At 37.6% G+C, this 20739-nt stretch overlaps 1 long non-coding RNA gene across 1 annotated transcript in view; it reads right to left on the bottom strand.

Annotated features, from left to right (window-relative positions):
* The window catches only part of LOC140623863 (uncharacterized), a 79106-nt gene that overhangs the window by 49961 nt on the left and 8406 nt on the right, over window positions 1-20739 (bottom strand). Inside the window, exon 2 of the long non-coding RNA XR_012023398.1 lies at window positions 2075-2216. This is a non-coding gene — a long non-coding RNA (uncharacterized lncRNA). The remainder of the gene's footprint in view (window positions 1-2074; window positions 2217-20739) is intronic.

Genomic DNA, 20739 nt, shown 5'->3' with positions numbered 1-20739 from the left:
GCTGGTTTGCCAAGACTCACCCCATCTCTGTTGCCACATTCCACTGGCACCTAAAAGGTAAGTGCCACTCCTTGGAGCCTGTGGCTGAAGGGAAACGGGGAAGGGAAGACGGTTGGGCCCGGCCGGCTGGCTGGGAGTGTATGCAAACTAAATCAAATGTATTGTTCAAAATTTACAGTGGGTCATCTCTTCTTTTTTCTTATTTCTTTTCAATATCGAATGAAGGGCTGACCAGCAAGGTCAAACTCCCCTTATTAATGAGGCATTGCTGGGGCTCTGTCTCATTAGGGCACTCAGAACTGTGCATTTACTGCAATTTGCAGCACTTAATAGAGAAAGGTCAGAGCGGGTCACGTTCAATTTCCACTTGGCAGAGGGAGGAAAAATGGAAGCAATTCATTTGCACAAATTTGAATAATTCTTCTCAGTCTCCTTTTCTTTATCTACGTGTGGATAATTCCTGCATCTTACCTCACTCACAATCATTTCAGAACTGCTGGCGGCCGGATTTCTATGAAGGCTGTAATGGAGCTGACAGATTCTATGAATCCAGGTGTCAAAATAAAGCCTCTGGCTCCTTCCCCCCCCCCCCTTCCCGCAACAGGGAATAGGAGCTGCCTCTAGTGAGCTCTTAAACTTATCATAAATGTATCAAGATTGCTGTGGGCCATGAAACAGCTGTAGACAATTAATCTTTCCACAATTCTTCGGCATAAGAATTGCTTTCCCCGCAAAGTAACATCTGCTGTGCCGAGGTGATTATTCACGGCCGAGGGGCGCCACCATAGTTTTATGCATAGAGCCATCAGTGGCAATGAAGCAAAATTTATAGTTTTCCCTGGTTCAGTAAAAATAACATTTCAGCTGCATTAAAACATCATCCATCAGCATTGTCCCAGAGCCCTGAGCCCCATCTCATCTAAAGAAATTAAAAAGTATTCATTTTAATGCTAACTTCTGAAGCTTGCAATGACATTCCTGCCTTCTTTCGGAGGGGTTGGGGGAAGTAATATCCCGGAGGCAGAAGGCAGGGAAAGGTTATGTAGCACAGGGAAGCGGAGTATTAAATGCGCTGTAGGGGTGCCTGGATGGCTCAGTCAGTTAAGTGTATGCTTTGGGCTCAGGTCATGAGCCCAGGGTCCTGGGATCGAGTCTCGCTTCGGGCTCCCCGCTTAGTGGGAGGCCTGCTTCTCCCTCTGCCCTTCCCCCCCCTGCTGGTGATCTCCCTTCCTCTCACTCTCTCTCTGAAATAAATAAAATCTTCAAAAAAAAATTAATAAATGTGCCACTAGGGAGTCATGCTATCCTGATTACCAGACTGCTGGTTCTTATTTGTTTGTAACCCCTGAATGCTTAGTCAAAAATCCCTGAATCAAATGGAACAACTAAAGAAGGAATGTTATTTCATAGAAGCAAATAATTCCTTGGCTTCAAAGGAAAGGCTACCAAGACGATGACTGCCTTTTCCAATGCAGCAGGCATTTGCTTCTATAAAACAGTTGTTTCAGGGATCCCTGGGTGGCGCAGCGGTTTAGTGCCTGCCTTTGGCCCAGGGTGTGATCCTGGAGACCTGGGATCGAATCCCATGTCAGGCTCCCGGTGCATGGGGCCTGCTTCTCCCTCTGCCTATGTCTTTGCCTCTCTCTCTCTCTCTCTGTGTGACTATCATAAATAAATAAAAATTTAAAAAGAAAAAATAAATAAATAAAACAGTTGTTTCACATTTGTCTGAAGGAGTAAAATTCTACCTGAGGGAAAAAACTGGGTATTTGCTTTTGAACCTCCCTCAGCCTTATGCCAAGCTCAGCCCTTGCTCTCAAAAGTGAAAGGGTCTCTTGGTACTTTGGAGCTCTGTCTATAGGAAGTTACCAGTTTTAAACCTAGGTATGTGGCTATTTGAATATAGTAAAATAGAAGAAGAGAAAGAGGGATCCCCCGGGGTCATCTGGTTTACACAGATTTTATACACAGTGCATGTCTCCGAATCCACCAATTTGCAAATAAAATATAAATAATATGTTATATCCACACTCACACCCAACACATTCCACTGAACTGCCCTTATAATACTTACACTTTAAGAATTTCAAATAATGAGCCTTTGCGGTCAGTATTTAATTCCAAGTTCTGTGCTGTATAGCCAGAAGTGCACAAACTTGTAAAGGAGACATCCTGCCTTTCAACGGCTTACAGTCCAGAGGGAAACATGTATACAACTGAAATATAAGTGATGAATGATATAATAAAAGCATAAACAAAGTGTTACATTTGCACAGAAAATATAATTGTTCAGCTGGGGAGAATGGAAGATATAAGATGCCAACTGAAATACAGTTCAGAGAAATAGAGGCTATTTGAATACCCACTATTTAAAGCATTAGAAAATATCATCTGGCAATTGTGTCCTCATACCTAAAAATACTGCTATCCAAGATCATAAATAAATTGACTTAGAAAGTCACCTAAAAAAAAAAAGAAAAAAAAAAAAAACGGAGAGGTAATGAACTGGAAGGTGAGATTTTTGGCTCCAGTGCTATAGCACTAAAATATCAATGGTGCTGCCCCTTGTGAGGTTTTATAAGGTGCAATGCTCTATAAAGGATCTCTTAAAATCAATGTTTGTCCTTGGCATGTTTTCATCCAAAAGTGAAAGCTAATCATTTTTCACTCATTGGAGATTCTCCTAATTTCACAGTCAATGAAACACAGATTTCACTGCGAGCCAAAAGTTGAATTTCACAAAGGTCAAAGGGAAAGTTCAAGTTGCTGTGTCAGTGAGTCTCAACCCACAGGATGAGATGTGCTGATGGTCACAGAAGAATGCCCTTGTCAAAGGAGTGACTCCTTGCCTGACAGGTGGTGTTCAGGACCCAGATCCCAAGTATATGTTCACAGTACAGCAAGGTTCTCTAATATTTTTAAGCTAATCCTTTGTGTTTGTTTGCTTTCTAATTTAAAAATACTAATATTTTTGAAAATTTTGGAAGAGCTTTGTGCCCTTCAGTGAAAGAACTTTTAAATCTTTTCAATAAACTTATGCTTAGTTAAGTTTAAGGGTGAGAGAGAAATTTGTTTAATATAAACTTTAAAGTTTTATATACAAGTATTTAAATTGGTATACATTTATATATCATAAATTTAAATATATAAAATTTTTGAAGTACATTTTTTAAAAAATACAACTATATACATATACACATAAACAACTTTATATAGCTAGATAGATATCCAAATATATATGTTCAGTTCTGATCACATAATTTTTCTGTAACACGTGTCTCTTCAGCCCTTCCTGAATGTTTTTTTTTTAAGATTTTATTTATTTATTCATGAGAGACACACAGATAGAGAGAGAGAGAGAGAGGCAGAGACACAGTCAGAAGAAGAAGTAGGTTCCATGCAGGGAGCCTGACGTGGGATTCAATCCTGGAACTCCAGGATCAAAGGCTGAAAGCAGGCGCTAAACCACTGAGCCACTCAGGGATCCCACCTGAACATGTTTAAACAGGAACTTGATGAGGGAGAATGGTTTGGAAGGATTCAGGACTTTCATTCAAAAGCTGACAATACAATACAAAATAATTCTGATGAAAAAGAAAAGTTAGCTAAATAAGGAGTATGCACTAATAAACATAGATTTATCACTTCATGTATGATAAAGGAAAATAAAAAGAAGACACATAATCTAGAAGGAAGTTTTCTAAATACACAAAGCAATAGGGATATTGTTTCAAAAGCTAAAATCCAGAATGGATTGAAGATAGAGAAAAACTCTGAAAGCAAAAAGTACTTTTTCAAGCTGTGCTTATTATCACAATAACAAAGAAAGCATAATGGCCAACTCACTGTGTGGAGTCAGAATTAGTCAATACCTATTTTGTTTCAATCTTTTCTATTGGAGCATGACCTTCACTCTGGAGAGGAAGGCGCCAACGTGGTTTAAGAGAAATGAAAGCCGGAGAAAGGTAGAGGACATTAAGAACACACCCAGCTGTTCTAAGCAAATTCAAGTGTCAGGACCCCAAATAACTACATTTCAGAGTATTAAACAGATCATAGTAGTGGTCCCACCATCACAGTCAAAATCTTTAAAAAAGGGAAAGGTTCCCAAAGATCATATGGGAACAAATGTCTATTCTTTAAAAGAAATGAAAAGTGGATTCAAGAAACATTCCATATTGAATGTCAGGATAATTTTAGATGGTATGTGAACATTGGAAAATGAAAACTGGGTTCACGTGGATATCTAGCCTCATTTCCTCTGGGATTACTAGACTGGTAGGCATGAGCATACCAGAGGTTTATTCTATCTTGATTTCAGCAGAGCATTTACTAAGATGTCTCCAATCTCTGTATTCAAGATAGAGAAATGTGAGCTGAATGAAGTGGAAAATGCAGAATTCATAGCTGCTGAATAGTGTTAATTGAGTCACAGAAAGAAGCTAGCTAGTGTGCCAGGGTACAGGTACAGGAATCTATGTGTTCAATAGTATCCTCTTGAGTAGTAGGATACTACTCAAGAGTAGTATCCTCTTGAGTAGGCTCCTCAATTGAGCCTCCAACTCCTGGTTTTAGTTCAGGTCATGATCTCAGGGTCGTGAGATAAAGCCCCACTTCCACTCTGGCGCTCAGCAGGGTAACTACTTGAGATTCTCCCCTTCCCTGCTGCCTCTCCCCCAACTCATGTGCACATATTCTCTCTCTCTCTCTCTCTCAAATAGATAAATAAATAAAATTTTTAAAAATAAAAAAAATAATATCTTCTTGAAAGAAGACATATCTCTTGAGCTCCAAGTGGCCCAGATTGACAAAAGGGGCTAATACTGCATTAGGTTGCCTGCTTCACCACCCGTAAGTAAGTTGAGAAGCTGGCCCATGGGCCCAAAATAAGTAGATAATGTGTATTAAAAATTAATCTAAAAGGGAATCCCTGGGTGGCTCAGCGGTTTAGCGCCTGCCTTTGGCCCAGGGCGTGATCCTGGAGTCCCGGGATCGAGTCCCACATCAGGCTTCCTGCATGGAGCCCGCTTCTCTCTCTGCCTGTGTCTCTGCCTCTCTCTCTCCTCTGTGTCTTTCATGAATAAATAAATAAAATCTTATAAATAAATAAATAAATAAATAAATAAATAAATAAATAAATAAAAAGCCTGACATCTACAATCAGTTGTAGCCCACAATCTATCCTTAAGCTAAATAGTGATCTAATAAAAGAGGTTCCATTAAATATAGGAGTAACATGGTTGTCACTTAATATTCAACAAAGTTATGGACTTAGCTCTAGCCAATTTAATAATGCATTATTAAGGAACAGAAAAGTACAAAGAGAAAGAAAAGATTGTCATCCATGCTACAGGATTAGGTACTGCCAAAAGTCCAAGAGAGTCAAACCATTAGAACTAGTTCTAAAAATTAATAAAAATGGTAAGACAAGATGAAGTTTCAAAAATTGAATGTTTGTCTATATGTCTAGAAAAATCACTTTGAAAATATAAATATTTTAAAAGATATAAAAATAAAATATCAAGGAAAAACACAAAAAGAAATGGCAGGACTCAAATGAAAAATCTAGTAAAATTTGACCAAGAGTTTTTTTTTAAGTGCTTGAGAAAGTAAAAAGATATAAGATATTCCTGAATATTAATAAAATTCTAATAAAAAACTCAGTCAGATTTTTTGAACTTAAAACAATTTTAATTCATTTGGAAGAATGAAGAAGGAAAGCCCACTAAAAAAATGGGCACCACGAAGGGGTGTAGTCCCATCAAGTATTAAAACAAACTGTAAAGCTGTAATAAATAAACCATATGGTACTGACTTGAGAATTGTTAGATCAATTGAAAATAATAAAGCTATGATATGTGGTGAGGACTACTTCATTTAAAAAATAGCTTTTTAAAAATATGGTGCTAAAAAAATAATAAATAAATAAAAATATGGTGCTGCTGAGAGTTTGTCAATTGTTTCAAAGAATAAGTCTAGAGCAATTCATATTGTGGCTATAAAGAAATTCCAGGAAGATTCAATAGTTCAGTACATCGAATTATAAGAAGTTAGAGAAATGAAGGTATTTTTCAAATTTCTTTATGAAGAAAGACTTTCTAAAAATAAAAGAAATAGAAGAAAGCATAAAGGAAAAGAATAGTTGAAATTGAAAATAACATAAAACGTGTTTTATGTCTTTTTAATATAAATTAGCATCTATATGGCAAAAAAAGAAAAGCAAACAAAAAACTGGGAAAAATATTTGTGTCAAATATTATAGACAACAGGTCTAAGTCCTTGAAGAAAAAAATTTCACCAACGAATTGATTAAAAAATTTAGGTTATAGTAAATGAACAAACAATATTTATAGGTAATTTATAAGAAAAAAGAAAACTGAATAACAAATATTTGAAAAACAAACTTTACTAATAACCAAAAAATAAAATTAAAATGCTATATCACCTTTGCCTGATAATTAAGTAATTATTTTAAAATAATTACTAATCTAATATTTATGAAAGCACAGTGAAGTGGGTACTTTAAAAGAAGAAAGTATAAATGGGCACAGTGTTTTTGAAGAGAAAGTTGGTAATATGAATGGGGAACCTGGATTATATTTTTTTCTTTGATCCTGTTATTCGACTTTATGAATAAATTCTAAGAAAAATAATCCAAATTAAGGGGATTAATTTTTTAAAGTCTGAAAACATGATAATATTTATTATCTAATAATTTTATATAATAAATATTTAATAAAAGAATATAAACACACAATAGAATGGTATGTACACTGATTCTAAATATATAGGTAAATAAGCGATTCAGATGAATTATGTCTTTTCCAAAATTTTTGTGTTGAAGCTGTCACCCTCAATATCTCAGAATGTGATTGTATTTGGAGATGGGCATATAAAAAGGTAATTAAGTTAAAATGAGGCCATTAGATTGGGTCCTAATCCAATCTGGCTGATGCCTTTCTTTAAAGGAGCAATTAAGACACAAAAAAAGGGACACCAGGAATGTGTCCTGGTACACAGAGGGATGATCATTAAAAAGACAGCAAGAGGGCAGTCCTAAAAACCCAAGGAGAGAAGCCTCAGAAGGAGCCAATTCTGCTGGTTCATCTTGGACTTCTAGCCTCTGGAACTGTGAGAAAATAAATTTCTATTATTTAAGCCACTCAGTCTGATATTTTGTTATGCAGCCTTAGTAAACTAACACCATGTTCTAAAGTGTTAGAAGAGAAAAGAATATACATTTGTATATACATTAAGATCCCACAATGTTCAAAAAAAATTTTAGACGAAAGACTGAAAGAAAATATATACCATAATGACAATGGTTGCTGCCTTTGAGTGGGAAAATTATGAGTCAATACTTTTATTCTTCTTTATACTTTCCCTAAGTTTCAAGTGTTCTACAAAGAACCTATATTGCTTCTGAAATCAGGGGGAAAATATTGTTCTAATGAAACTATAAATAAGTAAAAAATAGGAAAAGTTTGACTCAATAGAAAAATTCTACACAAAAATATGAGTTAATGCATCTTGAGGACAGTCTGTTAAATGAAAGAAGGTAGTTACAAAAAAATAAACACTGTATGATTTCACTCATATGAGAAATCTGAAGTAGCCAAACTCATAAAAACAGGAAGTAGAATGGTGGTTACCAGGGATGGGGAGAGAGGGAAATAGATGATGTTCAATGGCTATAGTGCTTGAGTTCTGCAAGACGAAAATGTTCTAGAGATCTGTAATATAAGAATGTGAATATACTTAGTACGACTGAATTGAGCTATAAAAAAAAAACAAAGGTTAAGATGGTAAATTTAATGTTATTTTTTTATCACCATTAAGAATTAAAATAAATAAATGACCTAAGGATTAGAGTTGACTAAAACACATTATAAATCAACCTTTTGACCTAATTATGATAAAGCTTATATTTATTTATGATATCTTTATCAAAAGAATGAAAGCACATGGTTATAATAGAACATAACTTACAGTTTAAATTTGCCTACTCTAATTCATCCTATTCTTCTTTGCACTCCCTCATCTCTCTGTATTGTAGACTTTATACTTTTTTATTCTCTGGTTTTAATGGGAGCTATGGAAGGAGAGAGAATAAATGAGTGTGTGCAATCTGCCATCTTGAACCATTGGACTAAATGGTTCATTTTAAGTTGTAATCAAAAGTCCAAGCAAGGAGATACTAGTACTACTCTTAAGAGAATGGATTTTAGTGCTAGACCAGATTAGTTCTTGCACTCTAATAAATAATATAACCTCTCTGATCTGAGTTTCCTTGTATGTGAAAAAGAAGTTATAATCCTCTGGTTTGTGTAAAAATTAAATGAGTGGATAGACAGAACTTGATGTGTAGTAACCTCTCAATACATGCTGCCCATTATTGTTGCAATTTTTGAGGTTGTTATTCTAGAATGAATGGACAGCCTCCTGAATATGGTGCTTATTTCTGGGTGCCATGTATATTTTTTAAAGGTTTTATTTATTTATTCATGAGAGATATACAAAGAGAGGCAGAGACATAGGCAGAGGGAGAAGCAGCCTCCCTGCTGGGAGCCTAACGCATGACTCAATCCCAGGACCCGGGGTCACAACCTGAGCAAAAGGCAGATGCTCAACCACTGAGTCACCCAGGTGCCCCCTGGGTGACGTATATTAAGGAAAACATTGACAGCTAGAAATAGCTAATAGTAAGAGAGGTCAAAATCACATTAAGAACCTGGGAATAAAAAATAAAAAAAAAAAAAAAAGAACCTGGGAATATTCTGCTTACAATGGAGACTTTGGTGCATGGGCAAGCCATCTTCACATATGAGATTATTACAGACCTAGAACCAATGATAAAAATTATAGAGAGACCATGGTTCAATATCAGGAAGAACCAACCAACGGTTGGAACATTCCAAATATGTGATGCTGAGATTAACATGTTTGGAAATTTTGAAAGAAGATATATTATTCAGAGTTCTCTGGAGAAACAGGACTAATGGGAGACAGAAAAAGAGAGAGAGATTTTTTTTTTTTTTTTTTATGATAGTCACAGAGAGAGAGAGAGAGAGAGGCAGAGACACAGGCAGAGGGAGAAGCAGGCTCTATGCACCGGGAGCCCGATATGGGATTCAATCCCAGGTCTCCAGGATCGCGCCCTGGGCCAAAGGCAGGAACCAAACCACTGCGCCACCCAGGGATCTCAGAGAGAGAGATTTTATTTCAAGGAATTGACTCCTACAATTGTGCAGGCTAGCAAGTCCCAAGACTATAAGGATGAGCTAGCAAGCTGGAATCCCAGGAGAGCTGATCATAGAGTTCTAGTTTAAGTCCAGCAGACCCAAAACTTAGGAAGAGCCAAGCTTGCAGTCTGTGTCCAACACAAAGAGCTGCTATCCCAAGTAGAAGACAAGCAGGTGGAATTCTCTCTTACCTGGGACAGAGTCATCCTTTTGGTTCTATCAGGCCTCAAATAAATGAATAAGACTCACCCACACTGCTTTACTCAGTCTACTGATTTAAATGTTAATTTCATCTCCAAAGCCCTTACAGACATTCCCAGGATAATGTTTAACCAAATATCTGGTGACCTTGTGGCCCAATCAAATTGACACAAAATTAACCATCACAGGAAGATTCCAAAATGGTGTCAAAGGTTGGATTGATAACCTACATAATCCTTCTGCAATGAGACCAAGGATACCAGGTCTACCAACATAGTCAGGATTTTTACCTCATCTATAAAGTGCCTCAGTTTCCAGGAAAATTGAGGCTAATAAATCATTTTGGTGTGTTGATATTTAAAATCATGATATCTATGACACTTGAGAAACATAAAAGGATGCAGTCACAGAAAACTCAAAAAATGTTAGTGAACTTAAAAACTAATGAATCGAAATTTGCTTTTCTGCATGCTGCTTTTCTGTAAGTATAGCTATTCTTAATTAAAACAGAAACATAGCAGGGGAGCTTGAGTGGCCCAGTCAGTTAAGTGTCTGACTCTCAATTTCCACTCAGGTCATGATCTCAGGGTTGTGAGAGCAAGCCCCAAGTCAGTGGAGCCTGCTTAAGATTCTCTTTCCTTCTCCCTCTGCACCTTCCCCCCACTCCCCACTAAAAAATTTAAAATAAAAACAAAAACAGAGCAACAATGAGGAACAGTTCAGAACTCCCCTTTGGTGTCCTATCTACAACAAAATATACCAGATTTAGATCCGTAAAATCTAAATTAAAGTTCCTGCTCTGTCTCTAATATCATGACTTTGAGCAAATCACTTAGTCTCTCAAGACCTTTTTTGGCTTTATCTCTTTCAAAGGAACATTTTCAAAATGCTAGAAATATTACTCTTATACAAATATATATGAATACATGTTAAAGATTTATTTAACTCCCTAATGAGGGAAACAGCAGAACAGTATAGTTATTTCAGAGAGTGATAGAAGAGACAGTAGTAAAGTTTGCTGAAATCAAATTGCTAAAGAAGATACTAAAATGGAATAAGATACACAACTTAGTGTCTTACAGAACAATAAAACCTTTATATCAGACAGCTAAGAATCATTTGCATCTCTATTGATTTTCTACCAGTTAACATCTAGCCTTCAAGTAGTTTAAAAAATATCCTAATCAAAAGTAAACAGTAAATCAAACAAAGATACCCACCCCAGGAGAATTAGATAATCCTGCTAGGCACTGTGACATGGAAATGGCATGTACCCATCTTTTCGTGTACTTCCAAATTTTGAAAATTGTTCTTAACATCTAAATATTAGAAATAATTATGTCTACCTTCTAGTTTGTTATGAGGCTTAAATGAGAAAATATATGTGGAAGTGTTCTGCTCTGAAAAGGATCCCCTAAATATAAAATATTATTATCATTATCAGGGGTTTTCTACCTGAATCCACCTCTGCCAAAGACTTTCAACCTACTCACTGCCTTTCCCTCTCTTTCTCTTTCTGAAACTCATTCACTAGCCACAAGTCAGTCAGCAACTTGAATTTTATTTTTTTTCTTCTTACCACCTCCTATATCTTATCAACCACGAAGCCTTGTCTATTCACCTAAGTATCTCCCATCTGTTTAATTATCTCCTACTTAACGTTCAAGCCTCCACTTAAATGCTACATCTCCAGATCTCTTTCCTAATCTCCAAGAGCAAATGCCCTGTCCCTTCAACTATTTGATCCCATGATACCATGTACCTCCCCATTCCTATAACATCACATGACATAACAAAATATTTTACTCTTTTTGTCTTCATTACCTCTTCTTTGATGAGATTCCTCCCTCACTGTCTTCTTCAGTATTTATATCTCAGGCCTTGGCACATTGTAGGAGCTCAGTAAATATTTAATTAAATGTATATGTAGAAAGAAAATGAGTCATCCACCAGAATAAAGCGTGCACATATAAAAATAAATAAATAAAAGGCTATCACAAAAGGATATCAGAGAAGGGAAACCATAGTTCAGGAAGGAAGGGAGGTGATGAAAAAGTGTAAGACAGTCATAAAATTTGAGAGGTGAGTGGACCTTAGAAATCAAGTTGATTCCCCTGCTCGTTTTACACATGAGGAATCCAAAAAGTTAAAGTAATTTGCCTAAACTCAGACAAGTTAGTAAGAAGGACACCAGCATTGGTCCCATGACTCCCTGGTACAATACCACCAGACAATAACTGTCTGCAGAAGGAGAGAGGGGAACTAGTGGAATCTCTTCTCTACTCTTAGCAATGATGCTGGCACTCAGTCACTTATTCTCTGTAAGAGTTTCAAGGTAATAATATGAGCTAGACAGATAATATTCTGATTCATTGTTTCCTGGGCCCATGCCCATTCACCTTACATCTGAGGAATAATGTATCCCTAAAGTCTGTGCTGTAAGTCTCCTAGGAGTCCTTGAATACTCTCAACGGTCTTGTGGGAAATGGAGGGTTAGGGGTTGCTTTTCCAAAGAAGCTGCAGAGTGGCTAATTTCCTTCTCTCCTCGCCCACACACCCATTTCAAACTCATCCATCAGATCTCAAGAAAGTACGATACATGAAACAACAAGAATAAAAGCCTTTATATTAAATTCCTTGTGGGTGAACTTTGCAGATAAAGCAGAACAATCTGATCTTAGCAAGTTAAATGGTTTGCAAATCACAATGTGCTGCACCCTTCAGATGCATCCTTATGTAAAATAAATCACCTAGTATTAACATAACAGTATTTGGGAAATTTGCAAGTGCAGTGGAGTAAGAGGGGTTGGCTTCAGAAAATCTGCATATGTATTTACATCTGTATGTATTTATACCAGGGGTCTCCAGCCATTTGGGAAGAGAAAACTAATTTTTCACTCATCTAAGGCTATAGTAGCTTGATAGAAATACTGAAACAAGGGAAGGGAGACTAGAATGGAAAGAAATGGAAAGGAAGAATAGAGGATGTCATCATTGAGTCCTTGAGTATATAGAATCACAGACAAGGGCAGAAAGGAGAGGGCCTGTCACTCCTGAATCTATGCCACTCCCTTATGGAAAGAAACCATAGTAAGTCCTAGAAGAAGATCACAGGATGGGATAAGGCTCTAAGAAATTCTGGTTGATACTGATCTGTGAACTGCAGACCATATACACCAAATATACATATTTTCTCACACATTATGCAGTGGCATGCCTGTGTGTGTTTATATGTGTGTGCATTCGTGTATATACATAAATGTACATAAAGTTTGTTAAATAAACAAAAATATTAGCAGCTTGCTGTTGGAGGACATCTACTTTCATGTCATGCCTTGACACTACCATATATTTTCCTAACTCTAGTGTACATTTGAAAACAACTGGAGAAGGTTAGAACTTCAACTTGCACTTGAAAGACACAAAGATACAAAGCAAATTGTACAACAATTGAATCTACAAGTTAAAGTAACATAGGAGTGTTTATGTGTATGTGCATATGCACAAACAAGCGTAAAGGCAACTCTCATTCCTTCATATAAATGAAGGCAGTACTTGTTAAAAAATTATCTGCCCAATTGCAATCTCCCATATCTTTGCCAGGTAGGTTATACTCCCAAACACAAAAAACTAATATTAAGAGTCTTTTTTTTAATTGTGTAATCAACTAAAATAAATCTTAGAGTTTTAAAGTTATATCATTGGAATGATAATAGCTATCACTTAGTAAATGTGTCCTATGCTGGAAACTATGCTTAAGCAAAAACAAAACAAAACAAAAACAAAAAAATAGCTCTATCCCAACAACTCAGGCATAAGCCTTACTGAAGAAAAGTTAGTAATATCACCTTTATTTAAAAAGACAGTGTGTATATTGCCGACTTTAAAATACAATGATCACACATGAAAAATTCCCCAATGCTGATAAGACAGAAGTTGATTTATTTTACTTAGGTATGTAACTGAAAAGTGCAGCACATTGCAATTTGCAAATCATTTAATATACCAAGTTCAGATTGCTCTCTTCTTATTGCAAAGTTTAATCAGATAGTATATATTAGAAAAAATTATTCACCAGGTTTCTTGTGCTATATTTTCTTAAAGTCCACTGGGAAAGGTAAAATTTTTTTAAAAAACAGAGGTTGAAAAATTAAGTTAATTGAGATGGCAATATTTTTTTCAGATAAAACTTGATTCAAGATGAACAATGTTCATTCCGTAAAACAAAGAATCTTCTGGAAGGCTGTAAACTCTGTGAGGAGTCTGAAGTCACTGTAGGTCAGTTAGACAGTCAAGAAAAAAAGTTGGATGAAAACTGGGGGAACAAGGGCAAATCAGAACCTGTCCCTGATTCCCACCATGTGAAGCCCCATCAATGAAGGTGACTTGCAGAAAAAGCTGGTGCCACCCAGCTTTGGGTCCCACACCTGCCTGGCTTGCATCCAAAGAAGCTGAAGTTGCTGATGCAGTCAGAGCTGGAGGAGCTCTGGGCCCAGCTGCTGGCCTGCACGGAGGAACAAAGCCAACAGATCAGTGGTCTATACAGACCCTTCTAGCACATCAGTAGCAATGACTTTCCAAGTCACCAAGTAGGTGACTTTCCAAGTGCAGTGGCTGCTGCTATGCTTGTGCCTGCAAATTCTCACCCACATCTTTCTCCTGGTGAACCCTAATCCAGAACCACAGAGGGAAGTGAATTCTGGGAGACATAGTTCCAACCTAGCTAAACTGACACAGAACAAAGCCAATACAATGAATTAATAAGAATTATTTTTTTTACTACCTTGTTAGTTTCCATGATATGTTTCTGCTCATCATGAACCGCGTCACTGAGCCCCTGCTGATATACCTTTGTGTGCAGATAAAATCAACGATTTGGATTTCCAAATCCCAAACAAATGAAAAAAAAAATTTTTTTTTTGCTTTGGTCCCCAATTCTACTGCATTTTAGCCCCAAAAATATCTTTCTCTAATAAAAAGATTAGCCATGCCTCATCTCACAACCTTGAAAACTCCACCAAGAGCAAATGTACCTCCATTTTCCAGCAGCAAAAGAGGTAACAGTAAGCAGTTGGGGTTAGAGCACTGAAGGGGCCATCTTAAATCTTTAGAATCATTCCTACAGTTAAAAAATTCACCTTCTTTTTTTTACAGTTCTTTGCTGTAAATTAAGTTTATTAGTGTAAAATATATTATTTCATTTTTAATATTGAGGTCTTTTAAATACAGAAGACTCAAAAATAGATGACAGCCTTTTTTTTTTTTCCCAGACACATTAAATCCTTATCTCTCTTTGATTTTTTTTTCAAAACTGTGAGGCACAAATTGTCCAGAGTGTAACACTCTGAGTCTCTTTCCTGGCCTGTAAAGTCAACAGTTATGGTGCTAAAGTTTAATCAATCCCATAAAATGTTACTCAGAAAGTGACCTGGTGTTATGCCTGAAGTACATCTCCTACATTAAAAAGCACTTTCAATGCAGCCAGAACAGTGTTACTGAAAGAGATAACTAATAGATACCTGGACAGGGATAGGGAAAAGGGAGGCAGGAGGGAGGGAGGAAAGTCAAATGGGAGAGAAGGCCACGAAAATCCCATTTTCAAGCATTTCCCTAAGGAGATGTGGTTGCATAGATGAATGCACAGGTTGAATAATAAAGGTCTTTTATATTATTTCAAGCAGAGAGCTCCATGAATTTCATTGTGAAACCATACACAAGGTTTCCTTCTGGTACAAACTAGAGATGCCAACACACAAGGCAGGAGGAGCGCCTGAACAGAGGTCACTAGAATAGCCACAAAATACAGCACTGCTCACACCAATGATTCTATATTTTTTTAAACAAATAAGGATTTATATAGTCATATACACATACCGGGAACACAACCCCTTTAGTTCTGAAATCACACACACTTATTTACTCTGTGTGTGTTCAGTGTTGGTTGATTCAAATAAATATGCATGCCTAGGAACATAAAATGTGTTCGACTTTGAAAATGCAAATATAAAAAAATAAAATTAATTCAAACTCTGCCATTTTGGAAGGGAAACACCCATAGTGAAATATGAAGCTACCTCCACTCCCTGTATCTCCAGTTCTACTTCGATGAGGTAACCCCAACCAACAGTCAAATGCTTATCCTTTCAGCTATTTTTCTACACTTGTACAAATACATGCAACCCATGAATCTTCCTCTACCCCAGAATGAAAACTCAAGCAGGCCCTATGAATTTGTCAGTCTCTCTCAGGTAGCAGCCCCTCACTCCTATGGTCACTTTTAATCTTTACAAAAAAGGCTCAAATCCATATTTAATACATGTAAGCATGGTAATCATCAAATCACTTTGTTCTCAGCCTAAAGTTCAAGCTCCTCTCCTGCAGATATGAGGGTGCTGCTCAGACTTGAACTGTATTTAGGGAAGAGAGTGTAACTGATTTCTTCTCTCTTTGCCCACCCAGCCTCCCCATCCATACTCCTACATTGTGCTTTTTCATCTCCCCAGGTTATTGCGTCAGGAGAATGAGAATCTGTCTTGATCACTTATGGTTATAAGTCAACTTTGGGCTTCCCAGGCCTGCAGAAACCTGAAGCTGGTTCCCCTCCACCTATACTGTAGCAACTGTCTCACCTACAGTTCCCTTACGTTGGTAAACTCATCTCTTCCTGCCACTCAGGATTCCCTTCTCAGCCCTAGGGATCCAGCTGTAGGTGCAGTTTCTCTCTGCTGCTCTGACTGTTCCACAGGTGTTGCTCTTGGGCAGGGTCGAAGAACAAACCACACCAGGGCTTGATCTGTGTGTGCATATGTGTGTGTTTCTCTGTCCCTCTCATGATGGCCCACTTTCAGTTAACCAGAAACACACCTGGATCTTCTAGCCACTAACTCCAGGACTGAATGCAGCCCAAATAGCCACTTTCCCTCTGCTTCTACTCCCAGATATCTCCTACTGTTTCCATTTCTCAGATGGAGTTCAGACACCAGTCCACCACGACCAATTGCAGGGTTTACATATCACACTTTCCAAGTGGCCCCACTGAAACCTCTCTCACCAAGTTCAAGATGAAGGACATGTGCCCCATATACCCTATTCTAGGGGAAAGAGAGGGGAACTCAGCACATCTACAATTCTAATCAAATATCCTCTTCATAAATCTACTTTCAATTTCTACTCCCCTGGATTTTTTACATCCTCAAGGTATGAAGGGTTTAAGAATCATCCACCTGATTTTCAGCCTATTTTGTTAATCCTATGGGTCTCATCAGTCACTTTAATTTTTTTAAGTTCTTTAATAGATTCCATTTAATTGGTTTGTGTTTCAGCAGTAACTTTAATATCTGATATCTAGGGATGCCTGGGTGGCTCAGCAGTTGAGCATCTGCCTTTGGCTCAGGGCATGAACCCAGAGTCCCAGGATCAAATCCCACATCGGGCTCCCTGCATGGAACCTGCTTCTCCTTCTGCCTATGTCTCTGCCTCTCTCTCTGTATCTCTTGTGAATAAATAAATAAAATCTTTTTTAAAAAATCTGATATCTAGCTATCTTGGTTGAAACTCCTATTTTAATATCATTTTATACATATACACAGATATGTATGTGCATTCATGAATATGTGTATAAACCATACATATAAATATTACTTGTTATATTTATACCCCAACTTTATAGAATGTTTTAAAAATGGGCAGTCTGGGGCAACCCAGGTGGCTCAGCGGTTTGACATGGTCTTCGGCCCGGAGCACGATCCTGGGGTCCCAGGATCGAGTCCTGCATCGGGCTCCCTGCATGGGGCCTGCTTCTCCCTCTGCCTGTGTCTCTGCCTTTCTCTCTCTCTCTCTCTCTTTCTCCCTCTGACTCTCCATGTATCTCTTATTCAAAAATAAATAAAATCCTTAAAAAAAACTTTTTAAAGTCCAGTTAATTCAGAGCAGAAATTAGCCAGATTCAAATTAATCTAGATTTTGTTCTACTTCTCCTTTTCAAACTCTTTCCCCTTCCTTTTTCTAAACATATCAAATGTCTTTTTTGTTGTTGTTACATAAAGACAGCAACAAACTGCAGGTCAGGGTTTGGTCCACTCTGAAGAAAGCCTCTCCCCAACATTTGAGTTCCCTGAAAGGTGACACAAGAGAGAAAAAATATTTTCCCAACTTTTAAGAAACTCCATCTGTTATTCTATTTTCATCATGAAAAAGATAGTGATCAGAAGATAATTATGGTTTCTCTAAATAAATCAATACATTGTGAGCTTTTCAACTTCTCATAGTGTACTCATACACTGTTCATAATACAAAGGACTAGGAACTTCCCTCCTATAACCCCAGGAACAGAAGGGATAGTAAGCAGCCTCCATAATATTCTGCTCAAGAATGTTTTAAGGCATCCTAAAGGAAACATTCTCCAACAGAGTCTGTTTTGTTATGTGTTCAATAACCATATGTTCATTTCTATGTGGATAATGTGCAGCATAATAGATACCTGCAATAATTCGAGAAGAAAGCAATTATTGACTCAAGGGGGTTTTACTGATTAGACTCTGAATGGCTCAAACATGACCAGAACTCCAATTGGGCATTATTAAAAGTTTGCTTTGATTCTTGGGTATTTGTCCTTTTGTGCATAACTAGCTTCTAAAAAGCACATACTACCTCCCATGTTCAATGGGATGCTATGATTAGTTATGATCCAAAAGCACAATGTCATTTTACATTTGAATAAACCTTGCTAAACTTGCTCCCAACTGAATACTTTTCACACGTGAAATCATAACTTTAATTCAAAAGAAGTCCTCTGAGACATTTACAGGGCAGTAAATGAGGCTAGTGAATGTAAAAATGAAAAAATGAACAATGCAGTCCTACAATGCAGGTAGATAAAGAGAACCTGAAAAATAAAATGGGAAAATACATTCCCGGGCAATCCCTCTGTTCCAGGGGAAAAGGGGGGGAAGGGGAGTTAACCAACAATAATAATCTCATCAACTGTTATAGAAAATTCTAGCTTATTTGGTTCTCACAAAAGACTGTGTAGTAGGTGGGGGTAGAAGATCATTAACCACAGGCAAAGCTTCTCAAGTTTAGAGAGCATATCTTTTCCCTAAGGTCACATAATTACCAAGACTCCTTCATTCAACATATATTTATGGGTCAGACACCTAGAATTAAAACAATGTGATAGTACAGAGAATGACTAGGAAATTATTAAATATTGAGTGATCAAGTGAAGCCCTCTCTAGAGCAATGTCATTTAAGATGAAATCTAAAACAGAGGTTCATCCAAGGAAGATTAATAGGAAAAGCATACCATGGAGAGGCCACATATACAAAGGTGAGACAGAATGGGCTAGGTTCAAGAACCAAAACGCTGGTGGGCTGGAGAGATTGAGCAAGGAGTTCTGGAGAAACTGTCCCCCAGGATGAATCCAAAGGATTCCCTTCCCTGGCATTCATACCCTTATGTAGTCCTCTCCCACATTGTACCAGTGTTGGTCTGCATTACCAATGGAATATAGCAGATATGATGGTATATCACTCCTGGGATTAGGTTATGAAAAATTACATCTCTCTCTCTCTCTCTCTTTCTCTCTCTCCCTCTCTCCTCTCTCTCTCTCTCATCATCCACTCTGGGGGAAGCCAAGTGTCATCATGAGGTCACCCAAACTATGGAGAGGCTCATGTGGCAAGGAACCAAGGCCTATCGACAACACATAAGTAGGCTTGGAAGTGGATCTTTCAGCCCCAATGGAACCCAATAAAAATGCAGCCCCAGCCAACATCTTGACTACAATCTCATAAGTCTCCCAGCTAGGAGCATCTGGGTGGCCCAGGGGGTTAAGCATCTGACTCTTGATTTCAATTCAGGTCATAATCTCAAGGGTGTAGGATTGAGCCTCCCCCCCAATGGATTCCATGCTCAGTGGGGAGTCTGCTTGAGATTCTCTCCCTTTTCCTCTACCCCTGCCCCTGTGCATGCATGCATCTGTATGCGTGTGCTCTCTTGCTCTCTCAAATAAATAAATAAATAAATAAATAAATAAATAAATAAATCTCAAAAAATAAATTCTCTCAACTAGAACTATTAAGTTAAGCTGCTTCTAGCTTCCTGACTCACAGAAACTGTAAAATAACAAATGTTATTTTAAGCTGCAAACCTAGGGTAATTTGTTATACAGCAATAGATAACTAATAAGAGTTCTAAATCAGTGGTCTTTTCACTAGCCTATTCTATTAAAAGAATCTTATTAGAAATTCTTTTATACTATAAATCATTAACCTTAATTTAACTACTATTAAGACTAGATTTTCATTATATTGGCTTATTTGGTGAGGCCCACCTCTAACAACTGCAGAGCCTGGGATAAGACTACAAATGACAGTCCACAGGGCACCAGGGTAGCTCAGTGGCTGAGTGTTTGGCTTCAGCTAAGGTCCTGATCCCAGGGTCCTAAGATCAATTCCTGCATCAGGTTCCCAGCGGGGAACCTGTTTCTCTCTCTACCTATGTCTTACCTCTCTCTCTGTGTCTCTCATAAATAAATAAATAAAATCTTTAAAAAAGAAAAGGAAAGGAAAGTCTACATACAATATGTCTAAGTATTTAAAATTTCTAACTAAGCTAATTGCTAAGTAAAATGTGCCATATCCTTCTATACTGACAAACACATGGAAGACCATGTTCCCAGACTTTTAGGAATTCAGTATATGAATACCATAGGCCCCAGCCCCTGGACACAGGCTAGTGGTATGCCACCCCTTTTTTCTTGCCTCAGGCTCTATTCTACACCTTAAGGAGCTAGTTATACACACAAGTGATATGCCCTCAAACTACAAATCCACTCAGTTCACATCCCACCATAAAGAGCTATGCTGTAGCTAACCCTTGGGAACCAGGAGAGGTACACTCAACCCAGAAAATGTCAGCAGAAGTCCTAGAAATAGGTTTGGGACTTTTGGAGCAGAAATTCCTTGATCCCATATATCCAAGTGCATGGTCTAGAAAACAAAGCATGGCTCTTGATGGGCATATCCCACTGACTCTGCAAACTCTGTCCCATTGAAGGGGATATAGAAGGAGGAAAGCCTTCTAAAGTATGAGGCCTTTGGAAGTGGCCCCTCCTGTCTGAGTTGAAGCAAAATAATGATTAGAAATGGTGGTTTCTACCATTTCTTTCTTTGGAGAAGAGAAGAGTTCTCTTCTCAGAACTCCAAAGAGAAATGCACCACAGAACTTCAAAAAGAAATGCACTAAGCGTCAAGAAGCACCTCAAACCAGAGATTCAGAACATTCTCAGTTGTG

This window comes from Canis lupus, chromosome 33, assembly GCF_048164855.1.
Source record: "Canis lupus baileyi chromosome 33, mCanLup2.hap1, whole genome shotgun sequence".
Taxonomy (NCBI): Eukaryota; Metazoa; Chordata; class Mammalia; order Carnivora; family Canidae; genus Canis; species Canis lupus.
This window is presented reverse-complemented; position numbering and strand designations above follow the sequence as displayed.